The sequence below is a fragment of the Delphinus delphis genome, chromosome 2 (genome assembly GCF_949987515.2).
Source record: "Delphinus delphis chromosome 2, mDelDel1.2, whole genome shotgun sequence".
Lineage (NCBI taxonomy): Eukaryota > Metazoa > Chordata > Mammalia > Artiodactyla > Delphinidae > Delphinus > Delphinus delphis.
The window spans coordinates 88,963,462-88,978,271 of record NC_082684.1 but is presented as its reverse complement, the minus strand read 5'-3'; the positions used below and the strand labels follow the sequence as shown (position 1 = coordinate 88,978,271).

Here is a 14,810-nt window from a genome sequence, read left to right as displayed (position 1 = left end):
GAGGATCAGAAACTCAGAATTTCATCGTTTGAAGGTGATAGAATGCTGAAGAGTAAATGACCCATCTAAAAATTCAGCTTAGAATAAGCACAGATAGATTTTGCCATTACTGCCCAGGGAGCAGACCTGTACACAAAGCTCCCTGATTTGCCATTCTAGAAGAGGAGCTTCCCACTCCCACACATCACATTGTTTTACACTGCAGTAAGTACATGGCCCTTACTTCCCTCACTCATTGGAAGCTGTCACAGTGTTTCTCAGCAAGGTTGCATCTGCGTTTCTGAGTCCTAGATTCTTGGACATTCCTGCTTCAACTGCAGTTCCAGCTGCATACATTTTATATAGTTTCTTTTCCCCTGCAATTTTATTTAAAGACTACTTTCAAACTTTTTGGCAGGAAAACACTCTGATTTAGGCAACTCTTATTTTACAGATGAAAAACGTGAGGCCAGATAGATTAGCTGAGTTTGCCCACACCATTAGTTATTAGAATCCAGAACCGTAATACAGATACCCAAATCCTAGACACAATGTTCTTTGTTTGGGGAGAATAATACTTATACTTATTTGTATTTTGCTGTAATGGTCTAATATAGCACAAAAGTCAATGTGCTCATTGTCTGAGTCTCTTTTTTTTTTGTTTTTTTAACATCTTTATTGGAGTATAATTGCTTTACAATGGTGTGTTAGTTTCTGCTTTATAACAAAGTGAATCAGTTATACATATACATATGTTCCCATATCTCTTCCCTCTTGCATCTCCCTCCCTCCCACCCTCCCTATCCCACCCCTCTAGGTGGTCACAAACCACCGAGCTGATCTCCTTGTGCTATGCGGCTGCTTCCCACTAGCTATCTATTTTACGTTTGGTAGTGTATATATGTCCATGCCACTCTGTCACTTTGTCACAGCTTACCCTTCCCCCTCCCCATATCCTCAAGTCCCTTCTCTAGTAGGTCTGTGTCTTTGTTCCTGTCTTACCCCTAGGTTCTTCATGACATTTTTTTTTTCTTAGATTCCATATACATGTGTTAACATACGGTATTTGTCTCTTTCTGACTTACTTCACTCTGTATGACAGACTCTAGGTCTATCCACCTCACTACAAATAACTCAATTTCGTTTCTTTTTATGGCTGAGTAATATTCCATTGTATATATGTGCCACATCTTCTTTATCCATTCATCTGATGATGGGCACTTAGGTTGTTTCCATCTCCTGGCTATTGTAAATAGAGCTGCAATGAACATTTTGGTACATGACTCTTTTTGAATTATGGTTTTCGCAGGCTATATGCCCAGCAGTGGGATTTCTGGGTCATACAGCATCAGCTGCTATTTTATTCAATTATCTGGCATGGGAAAGTTTCATATTTTCTAAAGTATTACTCAAAGACAAGATATTAATCCCTAAAACTAACCAGATAACACGCACACTCATATGAAGTTACCAGACCCATAGTTCACATAATCTGGAAACTACCTAGCAGAGTTCTACACTAATGAACTCCATTGTCAGTAAGTCACAAAACATTAAAATGCAACAGAAAATGAAGAAAGTTAACTTCAGGGTCCACCAGTGTGTTCATTCCAGAACCATCTGTGCATCTGCTACATGATTAGACTCTGTGTTGGGCAACATTTAAATTACTGGGCAGCCCTACCACAAAGACCATATGCTTACAAGTGAATAAGAGTTGTCAATACAAGAGCCATTAACTGCTTGGCAGAAGAATCTACTCTGAGAAAAAACTTCTGTAAAAAGTTTTTGTTTTCCCATAGACTGTCATAAGATTGTAGGTTTTGATCAGCTGCTTTCTTGGTGGTTTCTGAGATGTTTGTAGAGGGTGGGGGAGAGGCAAGCTGAAAATGTTAGAAAGGAAGTTTTTTCTAAAGACCTTATAAAAAAGAACTACATTGGGGCTAAAGCACAGTGATCACAGGTAACCATAAACCAAGTCGCCTTCCCATGTGGCTTGCTAGAGACCTTCAGTTATGCTCTCAGACCCCGTCGAACCACCCTAAGTTTCACAAAGCTATGGACGAAGTGGAAGATGGCACTAGAGGAAGTATATTATAGTGAGTCTCCTATACTCTGTTTCAGTTTTTACCACACACATGCTACTAGATATGCCTTTTGTGTGCTAAAAACACAGTATAAATTTTTCCACTTTACTCAGTTCAAAAACTCATTACAATGTCATTTCCTACCAAGTTATACCTTACGAAAGAGGCAGTTTTTTCCGCCTCTTTTATATGGAAATTATTACACTCTTTTAAATCATTTTCTTTGTGTTTGTTTTCCCCCATCAGACAGGGGGCAATTTTGTATATTCACTGTCTAGCACAGCACCTGGCACATAATAGGCACTCACTAACTACTGAAAGAAGGAGAGGAGAGGGGAGGAGAGGAGAAAAGAAGAAATAGCAATTGAGTCATCAGGATGAGAGCAATGTAGGAAGCAGGAAAAAGTATAGACCAGATGAGTTGTGACTTTATTTCCATCAGACAGGGGCTATGGAACCTCAGTCTTGATGAGAGAAAATTGAAGACTGACATCAAGATGCACAGTACACTTTCAAATTTTGTTCTGTAAGTGTATACATATAGTAAACTTTACACCATTTTCATTTCAGAATGTAAACTCAAAAGGAGTTGTTGAAATAATAAATGCTGGAGAGGGTGTGGAGAAAACGGAACCCTCCTACACTGTTGGTGGGAGTGTAAACTGGTGAAGCCACTAGGGAGTGTAAACTGGTGAAGCCACTAGGGAGAACAGTATGGAGGTTCCTTAAAAAACTACAAATAGAACTACCATACAACCTAGCAATCCCACTACTGGGCATATACCCAGAGAAAACCATAATTCAAAAAGAGTCATGTACCACAATGTTCATTGCAGCACTATTTACGATAACCAGGACATGAAAGCAACCTAAGTGTCCATTGACGATGAATGGTTGAAGAAGATGTGGCACATATATACAATGGAATATTACTCAGCCATAAAAAGAAACAAAATTGAGTTATTTGTAGTGAGGTGGATGGACCTAGAGTCTGTCATACAGAATGAAGTAAGTCAGAAAGAGAAAAACAAATACCATATGCTAACACATATATACGGAATCTAAAAAAAAAAAAAGGTTCTGAAGAACCTAGGGGCAGGACAGGAATAAAGACACAGACATAGAGAGTGGACTTGAGGACATGGGGAGGGGGAAGGGTAAGCTGGGACGAAGTAAGAGAGTGGCATGGACATGTAAACACTATCAAATGTCAAATAGATAGCTAGTGGGAAGCAGCCGCACAGCACAGGGAGATCAGCTCAGTGCTTTGTGACCACCTAGAGGGGTGGGAGGGAGATGCAAGAGGGAGAGGATATGGGGATATATGTATACATATAGCTGATTCATTTTGTGATACAGCAGAAACTAACACACCACTGTAAAGCAATTATACTCCAATAAAGATGTTAAAATTAATTAATTAATTAATTTAAAAAGCTAAAAACAGAGTCATCATATGATCCAGCAATCCCACTCCTGGGCATATATCTGGAAAACACAAAAACTCTAATCTGAAAAGATATAGGCACGCCAATGTTCATAGCAGCACTACTTAATAATAGCCAGGACATGGAAGCCACTTAAGTGTCCATCAACAGATGAATGGACAAAGAAGATGTGGTATATATATACAATGGAATGTTACTCAGCCATAAAAAGAATGAAATAACGCCATTTGCTGCAACATGGATTGACCTAGAGATTATTGTGCTAAGTGAAGTAAGTCAGAGAAAGACAAATATCATATGATATCGCTTATATGTGGAATCTAAAAAAAAAAGTGATACAAATGAACTTATACACAAAACAGAAATAAGCCCACAGACATAGAAAACAAACATCATTGCGAAAGGGGGAAGGGGAGGGGAGGGATAAATTAGGAATTTGGGATTAACATATATACATTACTATATATAAAATAGATAACCAACAAGGACCTACTGTATAGCACAGGGAACTATACTCAATATTTTGTAATAACCTATAAGGGAAAAGAATGTGAAAAAGAATATATATATATATATATATATATATATATATATATATATATATATATATATAAATCACTTTGCTGTACACCCAAAACTAACACAACATTGTAAATCAACTATACTTTAATTTAAAAAAAAACAAAATATACAGCCTAAAAAATAAAAAGAAGATGATAGTCCAAAAAAAAAAATGATGCGGCATATATACACACAATGGAATATTACTCAGCCATAAAAAAAGAATGAAATAATGTCATTTGCAGCAACACGGATGGACCTAGAGATTATCATGCTAAGTAAAGTCAGAAAGAAAAATATCATATGATATCACTTATTTGTGGGATCTAAAAAAATAATACAAATAAACTTATTTACAAAACAGAAACAGACTCACAGACATGGAAAACAAACTTACAGTTACCAAAAAGGAAAGAGGCAGGGGAGGGATAAATTAGGAGTTTGAGATTAACAGATACAAACTACTATATATAAAATAAACAAAAAGGGCCTACTATATAGCACAGGGAACTATATTCAGTATCTTGTAATAACCCTTAATGGAAAAGAATCTGAAAAAGAATATATATATATAACTGAATCACTTTGCCGCACACTTGAAACTAACACATTGTAAATCAACTATACTTCAATTTTTTAAGAAAAGGATTTCTTGAAAGACGAAAAGTCTCTATAAAGCCCAAGTTATTAAACCTCTTTGGATATTGGTATACACATGGATAGATATTGCAGAACTATTAGACTGAAGATTCTAGGGCTCAAAGTGAGCCAAACTCCTGGCCCTCTGCCTGCATCTCCACCATTCCCTGTTAGATAACTTTTTTCTGAACATGTTACCCACCATTCGTCAATATTTCCCGCATCAAACTTCCAAAATGATGCAGCAGCTGAGGTGAGAGAGAGATTGGCATAAGTCATTGTACCTATGTGCAGGCAATTTCTGTTCCTGGTTCGCAGAGCTCCTTCTTCAGGTTTTTTGGTGGCACACATAGCAGACCCCACTGAATCCAGCTTTTGAGGCTTATGTAAATCAGTGTTGCACATTAGAATACAGATGCCTGCACACCACCAGCAAACTAATTAAATGACTTCCTGGGGCTAGAACCCAGGCATAGGTATTTTTTTGGAAGCTTCCTAGGGGATTCTAACATACAGCCAGGGTTGAGAATCACTAGTGTAGTAAGTATGCTGATCGCCTGCACTTCTCAGTTAATATCCTCGAGTTGTCTCGTTATGGCCCAAGACTTTGAATTCGGTTTCTTCGCAATTTTCCCAGGTGACTTAAAGGATAATCCGTTTAAATAAAACATCATCTGTGGTATGATAACTACAATTTGAGGTAAGGACGCTGTGTCAGCTTCCTTTTAGAGAATGCTGCCCAATCAATGGGTGAATGTCTGAACCAAAACATCATACAGGCATGTGGGATTTTGTCTTGCTTCCTATTTCTGGGTGTAGTGTATAACATGCATTGGCAACATTTCATTTTTATATCGCAATGGGATCTCCATAGACTTATACTGAAATTGGCTTTCTGCTGGAATCTCGCATTCTAACAGCCGATATAGACCCGCTCAGAAACTGACTCAAATTGTTGTGAAGAATATTTGGCATCATAATTTATTTTTTAAAATTATACAAATGCCTCCTCGCCCTCCCCAGTCCAACCACAGGAGATACTGAAGTGTCATTACAACTGCGGTGGGAAGTAAATACTTGATGTGGTCCATAATTATTTTACAAAAACTAGAAAATTGTTTTTCCTCCCAACTGCAGTCTTCAGTCATCCTCAGATTTTTAATAGGATTTTGACACCCATTTCAAAACGATGGGGCAAGTGATTTTATCACTTGTTTTCTTTGAGTAAATATTAGATTGAAATGAATATTATTAGCACTGGACCTATTCAAAGCCCCAGAGCATTGGGTTGGTGGCCCTCCTTAGTCAGACTTGTCACATCAGTCTGCCCTCCACATCAGACAGGCCACTCTTTTTCTCAAATGACCCCCACCCAACCACCTTCAAAGTAACTGGAGGACTAAACCCACGTCCTTTGTGGTGAAATTAGCATTACCAGTTGCATTATCAGCCATAATATGCATAAGGGAGGTGGCCACCTGCTCCTTCCGGGCATCATTTCTGTGCAATCTCTCTGGGCAGTTGGACTCACCCTCCTTGATCACTCCTCTCTGAGGCTCTGCAGAGGCTCAAAGTGCGTACCGCTTACTAGTTCAAGGTTATTTAAACAACTTCACCACTAGAAATCTCCATTTCTTAATCAGTAAAACGCAAATGTTACCTCTTAGCATCCTTGGGAGGATTTCACGAGATAGTGCACGGATTGTGTTCATTCAGCACAGTGCACAGCATAGGGTGAGGTCTCAGATTTTAGCTGCTGTTAACACACCATTACTGCTTCTGATTGCTGTCACCACAAGGTGGCCATCCTGTGGGCGACATCTTCCGTAGTTCTATAGTTTTCTTACATCTAATTTCTCTTTTCTATTCCCATTGCTGCCACCCTTCAGGCCCTTACCGTAACATACCTATACTAAGTATCGCAACAGTGTCCAGCTGTGTCCCCCTTTCCTGCCACTAGCTGTTGCCGCTCCTCTCCAGCAAGGGGAATAAAACTAAATTCATCTTCTAGTCCACTTTATCATGTGACTCAAATCTCCACAATATAACCCCTCTCACCACTCTAAGTTCTGTTCACTTTTTCAAAAATTGTTTTCCTGACTCTTTGACAGAATCCTTCAAAGCCCCATCCATGCCCCATCTTCTGCAAGAACTTCACTAAGATCCTCAAGCTGAAGTGAAAGAACACAGATGCAGACTAATGCAAAACAATCATCTCCCAAATCCACCCCCTTTTTCTTAGTACCGCTCTTATCACCCCTGAGAACTGGAGCTCTGCAGAATGCACGTTGGGAAATGCTGTTTAAGGGAAATGATATGAATAAATCACAGGAACCTACTATGCTCCTTCTCAATGTCCCCATGCCCTAAAGAACAAAAGGCCAGCAGCTTAAGAGAGGGAGCACGACCAAGCCTAAATTAGACCTCGTTCATGAGCCAGGTTTCCAGGACTGCGCACTTCTGTCAGTGATTTCTGAGGAGGCTTGGGAGAGAGGATGACTCCCAGCGTGAGGTCAAGTCATGCATGGCAAGGACTTGCGGCATCTGATGCTGCTGCTCAACCCCTTTGATAACGCACAGCCTTTCCCCAGAGTCTCTCTCCAAAATCCCCTCTTCCCATTGCCTTCTCAGCATCAACCTTGCTTGTTGCTTGGGTTTGAGATGATTCATCCAGTTGCTGCTCCAGGATACACCAAACACTATTCTATTCCATTTAAGCAAACGTAATACCCCAGGGCTCTAAAAAGAAGCCTTTGCTACTTGGTGCAGAGATTGGTCCAAAAGCTGATAAAAGCGTCCTCCTCTGCCACTTCTCTCTCCATGAAAACACACAGCTCTGTAAACAGAAGGAGGGAGTTTGTGCTCACAAAGGTGACCTTTTCCACTTCTAATTGGCAGTCTGAGTCTTGTACCTGTGATAACGAAAGGTCCATTGAGGGCTTCCCTGATGGTGCAGTGGCTGGGAGTCCACCTGCCAGTGCAGGGGACACGGGTTCGTGCCCCGGTCTGGGAAGATCCCACATGCCGCAGAGCGGCTAGGCCCGTGAGCCATGGCTGCTGAGCCTGCGTGTCCGGAGCCTGTGGTCCGCAACGGGAGAAGCCACAACAGTGAGAGGCCCGCAAAAAAAAAAAAAAAAAAAAAATGTCCATCGAGTGCTGAGCACCTGTTCTCCCCATCTCAGTTCTCAGTCTAAGGGTGCAGTGGTCAGTGTAACTGCAGCCACTGCTTCATGGTGCAGTATGAGTAGCGGGACATCATCCAGACCAGAACACTTCTGACAGTGAAAGAGGGAACTATTAACAACTATACTAGAACAACAGGCACAAAACAGAACAGTCCTAGGAATTATATCACCACACTTATGAGTGCTGTGGTTCTTAGAAAATGGCACTGGAGCACAATTCCCTGTCCTGTGTCCCCAGAGAGGAAGATGACCTGAGTCCTCTGCTACCACCAACTGGCCAAGAAGGAGCCCCCATTCCTCTTACCTACCATGATGCAGGCCTTTTCTGCTCATCTGGCATCTGAGATGACAGCGACCACCACTCTTACCCTTCAGTACTATTCCTCCAAAGGAAGGGGAACTGAGTTCTCTGGTTTGGTTCCATCTTTGTTCATCTTACTTACTCAAAGGTAAAAAATAGTTTCCTTTGAAATTAAATCATAAAATCAACTGACTCTTCAAATTAATAATTCTGAAAATATAGTTCGATTTGTGATAAAAAGACAAAAAGAAAAATCTAACTTCACAGTACTCTAAAAAATACGGGGAAAATACCAATAAAAATAATGGCTAAAAAATTAGAGAAAAAATTTTAAGTGTGCAAGACATATGAAACTGGCTAATATATATAAATGACTTCAATGGCAACTTTTGGCACAATTATTAACGGATGGTTAACTTTTATAAAGATTACAGGTCTTTCCAACATAATTTATAGATTTAATAAAATGTCTCTCAAAATTGCAACAGAATTAGGAGATTGCCAAAGTGGTTCTAAAGTTTATTTGTAAATATATTCTTTTTCTCAACTTTGTTTCTGTTGTTTCACAAATGGGGACGATCCAATCCTCACAAATATTAGAACATATTATAAAACCATAATACATAAATACTGTTTTTTAAATGTTTTTAAAGTAAATGTTGATATACATCTAAGAGCCAAATATATGGAACTGGTTTCATTAATTGAATTGGGAGGGGATTATTTCAATACTAGTTGGAAAAATCATTTTTGGAAAAAAAAATTCTAGATCCTTAGATCATACCATATAACCAAATGACCCAAATTTGTGTAAAAATTAGATTAAAATTGAAACCACAAGATAAAAGAAAATATTATATATATATACATGTTTGATTTCTCAGTAAAGGATTTTCTACATGTTAAAACGATGGAAGAAGTCACAAAGGGAAAAAACAGATTTGGTTTTATAAACCTCTTAAGCTTCTACAAGGCAAAACATCATAAACAAAATTAAAGGGCAAGATCTGGGATGTATTTGTAACTTAATGGATGAAAGAGGATAATAGTTGTATTAGTTATCTATTATCATAACAAGCCTGCCTAACAAACAACCAAAGCCTCAGAGGAATACAACAGTAATCATTTATTGCTCAGTCTGGGGTCAACTAGGAGTCAGCCAGGTGGCTTTCCTGATCTTGACTGTATTCACTCCCATGTCTGGGAGTCAGCTAATGTCAGCAGATTTACAATGGCCTCTGCATCTTTCTACATGTCTCTCATCTCCGGCAAGTCAGCCCCAGCATGTACTTAAGCAGGGGTAAAGGGGGGAAATCAGAAATTTGCAAAGCTGTTGGGGGCCTAGGCTCAAAAGTGACTCGCAATCACTTCTGCATCATTCTACTGATGAAAGAAGTTCCTTGGGATGGGAAATAGACTCTGCTTTTATAGGAGGAATTCCAAAGTCATAGGACAAAGGGTATAATGGATACAGGGAAAAGTGAAAATTTGAGACCATTAATGTAACCAATCTCTCACAATATCATTCATCTATCAAGAAAATCATCTCATCCCAAACTGATAAATGGGCAAAAGGCTCAGGTAATTACAAAATGATGTACAAAGGGAAAATTAAAATATGAAATCTTAATCACTTAGAATAAAGAAATGTAATTTTTAAGAAATAATATGAAAAATAATGTTTTAGAATCTATTCTAATTTGATAAGACCTCCAAATATAATTTTTAAAACAAGAAAACATAGTTATTTCTTAATCTATTTTCTGGCTTGGTGCTATCCAAGGAATGGAAATTGGACATTCAAGTGGACAACCAAATATTAGTAACACTTTTCTAGAGGAATGTGGGGCAATATGTATCAAAAGTGCTTTCTCCATTACCTCAAACTTAGAGGAGATAAATACATCTGAAGAGGTTAGTAAAACATAGAACACACAAAAACAGATCATTACCGAGCCATCATAGCAATACCAGTGTATCCTGTAGGCGTTTATTAAAGTTTGAGAGCAAGAAAAGAGGAACAGAGATAGGAAGGCAGACTCCTAACATAAGAATCTGGATGAATGGGGCCCCAGATACAGCCTTTCTCTAGGTAAAGAAGAGTGCTGCTCTTCTTCTCTGGTAGGAGACAGTTTGGTTTTTTACCCAGTTCCATCTCTCCTCTTTATTCTTTCTGGCAGAATCCCAATGTTGTCCAGGCATCCACCCCATTTCCTGAAATCCTGATCAATGAAACCCAAGCTGTACAGCACTTTCCTGACAATGATTACTGGTCCTGATATGGGCATGTGACTTAGGATGGGCCAATTGTAGCAAAGGGAAGAGTGTATATTCTGTGCTTGAAGGAGACTTTTCTTATCCTTTCTCCTGCTGTTTGTGAATAAGGAAGCATGTACCCTGATTGCCATTGGTGATCATTTTGCAACCATAAGGGAAATAGCCCTAGAAAGTAGCAGAGCAGAGAAACGGAAAGAACCAGGGTCCTTGATGCCATCACTGAACCTCTGATCACCATGCCTGGAACCTGCTTTGCCTCTGGGCTCCCAGACATATCTGAGAATTGTCTCATTTTTTAAGTCTTCAGGAGTCTAGACTTTGTTACTTTTGGCCAGAGGCAACCTAACCAATACACTTTACACACACACACAAACACACCCTTCCTCCTAGAAGTATCTCTTTCCAAAAATATGTGAAGCCTTTGGAACCGAAATTTTTTTTTACAGAGTTCAGAACATGATACAGAAAAACATGAATCAGTACCCCTGGCCAATTCTACCTCCTGAGGCAGGTACACAAAACGTCAGACACAGCTGCCCTGGCTCCCCTCCAGCCAGGTGCTATAACAGCATTCCACACACCCTTGAGAGTGTGAGGTAAATGGAGGGGACTGCCCTCTGTAGACCTATCTGTGGCTATAGGCACAAGTCAGAATCTCAGATGAAGCCTGTTATATGTGACCTAAAGGGCCTGGCTTTATGCAATATCTCCAAACATATTCTTGATGTAAGACAAGTCTGTTTTGTGCTTGATTTTTCTAATCTACAGGAATACTATTTACCTGTCTATGAAAATCATTACAGCCCCAATATTTTCTTAACTGAGAATGAAAACACTAAAGATGTGCTACAATAAATGTCTTTTATAAAGATATGAGTTGCGATTTTGTTCTCCAAATCACCATTTTTAAGCTCTATTACAGTGATTATGACCTTTCATTTGAAATGTTCTTGAGATTTTTTTCAAAGCCATATCCATATGATTAGATATAAAAAGAATATTTTCAACACACTTTTAATACACTTTAATAAAGGGTCCAATAAAAAAAGTTCTGTGGATATGAGAAAGTTCAAATTATTGGTACCTTTTTCAAAATTTTTATTAAGATTATATTGAGTTTTAGCATTGAGTTGGAAGCTATTCCTATGGTACAAATGCAAAACCTCATCAATTTTGACTGCATGAGAATGAAAAATTTATCCTTCTAAGTACTGTAATGAATAATTAAGATCATGTCCATTGATCTGGCTTCAAGCACCAATCAACTGGCCAAAATAAATTGGATTTGTACTGAAGAAATAGTTCTCCATGCTCACCACAAATATTACTGTTTCTTTTAGAAAAAGCCTATAATAGTATGAAATGAAGCCCTATTGGAGTACCTGGCTGCTATCTGCATGAATAATCATTCCTTTTTCAAACTATTCAGTCAAAACACAAGCTGACCTTAAAAATTAAAGGCCTGTTTCTAAAAGGCTGCTCAATAGCAACAGAAATTATCCAATAAATCGATTTGTATAGAAGAGGTACACACCTCCTTCTCCTCTTCTTTTGAAACCATATTTCCAATGCTTTGGATGCAAGGGAAGCCCTTCATAGCAAGGTGGTAGTAAAAAAAAACCCTACCCAGTGCACTTCCCAATTACACTGTAACTTCTATTGGTGGAAAGAAAACTGTGGGAATGCTAAAATATGTGATGTAGCCTATGAGTTAAGAAGAGTGAATGATCACCAGGTTTCACTGCAGAAGAAAGTCTGAAGAGCATAAAATATCAAAATCAGAAGAAAGCACAAAGGTTATTTCATTGAATCATCCATTTTTGGATGGATTTTTGAATCCTCTCTGCAAAAGAAAAATCAAGTAGACATTTTTGTCAGAGCGTACTTGGGAGATGCAAAAGACCCCAGGGCCTATCTTCTTTTGGGAATGGAGTGGTACTTGGTGATAATAATAATGAAACCATTGAATAAGCAAAGCAATTTGGAAGTGGGAGAGCAGGGTCTGGATTTATATACTTGGAGATATGCCAATAGAGGTAAGGATAACTCATATTTGAGCTAAATACATGGTTTTAAACTTTAGTTAATGGAAAATCATGGGTACAAAATGCTCTTTTTTTTTTTTTTAAAGTCTTTATTGAATTTGTTACAATACTGCTGCTGTTTTTTATGTTTTGGTCTTTTGGCCATGAGGCATGTGGGATCTTAGTTCCCCGACCAAAATGCTCTTGAAGCAAACAGATCCTACTATAGTGTTAATGCAACAATTCACACAATTAACTAAGTAGATAATAACAATAAACTAATAATTTTAATTCAAAAAACGTTGCTATAAATGCATCATTAATGTTATTTTTATCACAGTTTAAACAGAATTAATCATGAAGCAATGTGTCTGGGACTTTCCTGAAGAGTTCCTAACTTTTATCTAAAAGTGTGCACAATAGTGGTTGCCGTGCTGTCAATTACTGGACAACATTTGTTAAATTATTACTCCTCAGGAAGCTGGTAAGAGCACATATTTTAGTATATGAGTACCAAATTTAATAAGACTGAATTCAGACACCTTCTGTGGCAAACAAAAATAAAATCCAATGGAATTGTGCCCTCTGGGTGGATGCCATGTAAAGGAGGGATTTGAATTTTGGATCTGTTTTGGAGCCATTAGGAAGATGATGAACTGAACAAAACTACTCTAAACCCCTTCCACATGGAAGCCTTTTAATTAAAGATGGTTGGTTTTGTTCCTCTGAGTCGTCTCTCCTCCAGGCTTAACATTCCCTGGTTTGGGGGCATGGCTTAAAATCCCATCACATCCTGGTCACTCCCTGCCGAATGCAAGTCTTGCGCTGAGTTTGAATAGAAGAGTGGGGGGAAAGTCCTTGGCAGAGGAAATGGCAAAATCAAAGATTCACAAAGAGGAAAAGTATTAGGTAAGTTCAGAGCAGAGTAGAGTGGGGTTAGACAGGCAGTGAGCAGGCCAGCCTGCCGCGAGTAGAAGGTCGCTGGGAGCAATAGAGGAGGTGCAGGCAAGCTAGGCTGCAGCCAGACAGCATACCGCCCGGCTGAAGAGTGTAGACTTTACTCTGTGTTTGGGAAGAAGCCAAGAAGGCTTTCAAACACAGGAAGAAAATGTTTGAAGCAGTATTTTTTTTTAACATATTTATTGGAGTATAATTGCTTTACAATGGTGTCTTAGTTTCTGCTTTATAACAAAGTGAATCAGCTATACATATACATATATCCCCATATCGCCTCCCTCTTGTGTCTCCCTCCCACCTTCCCTACCCCACCCCTCTAGGTGGTCCCAAAGCACCGAGCTGATCTCCCTGTGCTATGCGGCTGCTTCCCACTAGCTATCTATTTTACATTTGGTAGTGTATATATGTCCATGCCACTCTCTCACTTTGTCACAGCTTAAGAACATTAAATCTAACAGCAGCATCAGGCTAGCCAATAGGCAAGACAACAAGCATTAGTGCTTACAGTCTTAGGCTCTGGAGCCCAACTGCCTGATATGGAATTCCTGCTCTGGCACTAACTGTGTGAATGTAGGCAAGTTACTCCACCGCCCCAAACCCATTTCCACACGTGTAAAGTGGGCATAGAAATATTACCTACTTCAGAAATTGGTTGTGAGGATTAAATGAGTTCACGAACGCAAAGCACTTCATATGTGACACATAGTAAACACAATAAATGTTAGCTTGTATTATTATCATCTTCATTATCGTATTATTATTTTGATCATTAGGCAACACTACATATAACATAAGATCCTGAACTGGAGTTGTGGTAAAGGGAGTAGAAAGGAAAGGAATATTTGAGATTTGCTGCAAATGAGCTTTCTCACCCTCCTCCATAGGTTTCGTTTGTCTTCCCTCTCATTTCTGGTCAAAGACATGGATTTGGGTCCAAGTACATGTGAGAGTATAAAACCATGAAAAAAACTTGTTTGTTAGACAGTGTGGATTCCACTTCTGTCAATGAGTCTAAATTAAGTCATTAATTTTAGATACTTTAGAAAAAGAGTTATCTATACAGACAATATCCCTAAACTCTTGACTCACATAGACACTCCAAGATTAACTGAAGTCCCCTATTCATCTCTGCCACTGTTCCCAGATTCTAGTCTTCCCTGAACCAGGGGAAAAAGACTGAACTTGTAGACCCGAATACTGATATACCTCCTGGTGCTCTTTTGTATAAAATGTAAAGGAGTTCTAGGTTCTGAACTCGCTGGGTTTGGCATTCTAGAACTTCACCACCATTCTCCATTAGTTATATAATTTAATTTTCAGTGTAACCTATAGGAATTAGCATTTAAATTATT

General features: G+C 38.9%; 1 long non-coding RNA gene across 1 annotated transcript in view; it reads right to left on the bottom strand.

Moving 5' to 3' along the window:
* Positions 1-14,810, bottom strand: part of LOC132419686 (uncharacterized) — a 207,119-nt gene that overhangs the window by 34,305 nt on the left and 158,004 nt on the right. The window lies entirely within an intron of this gene.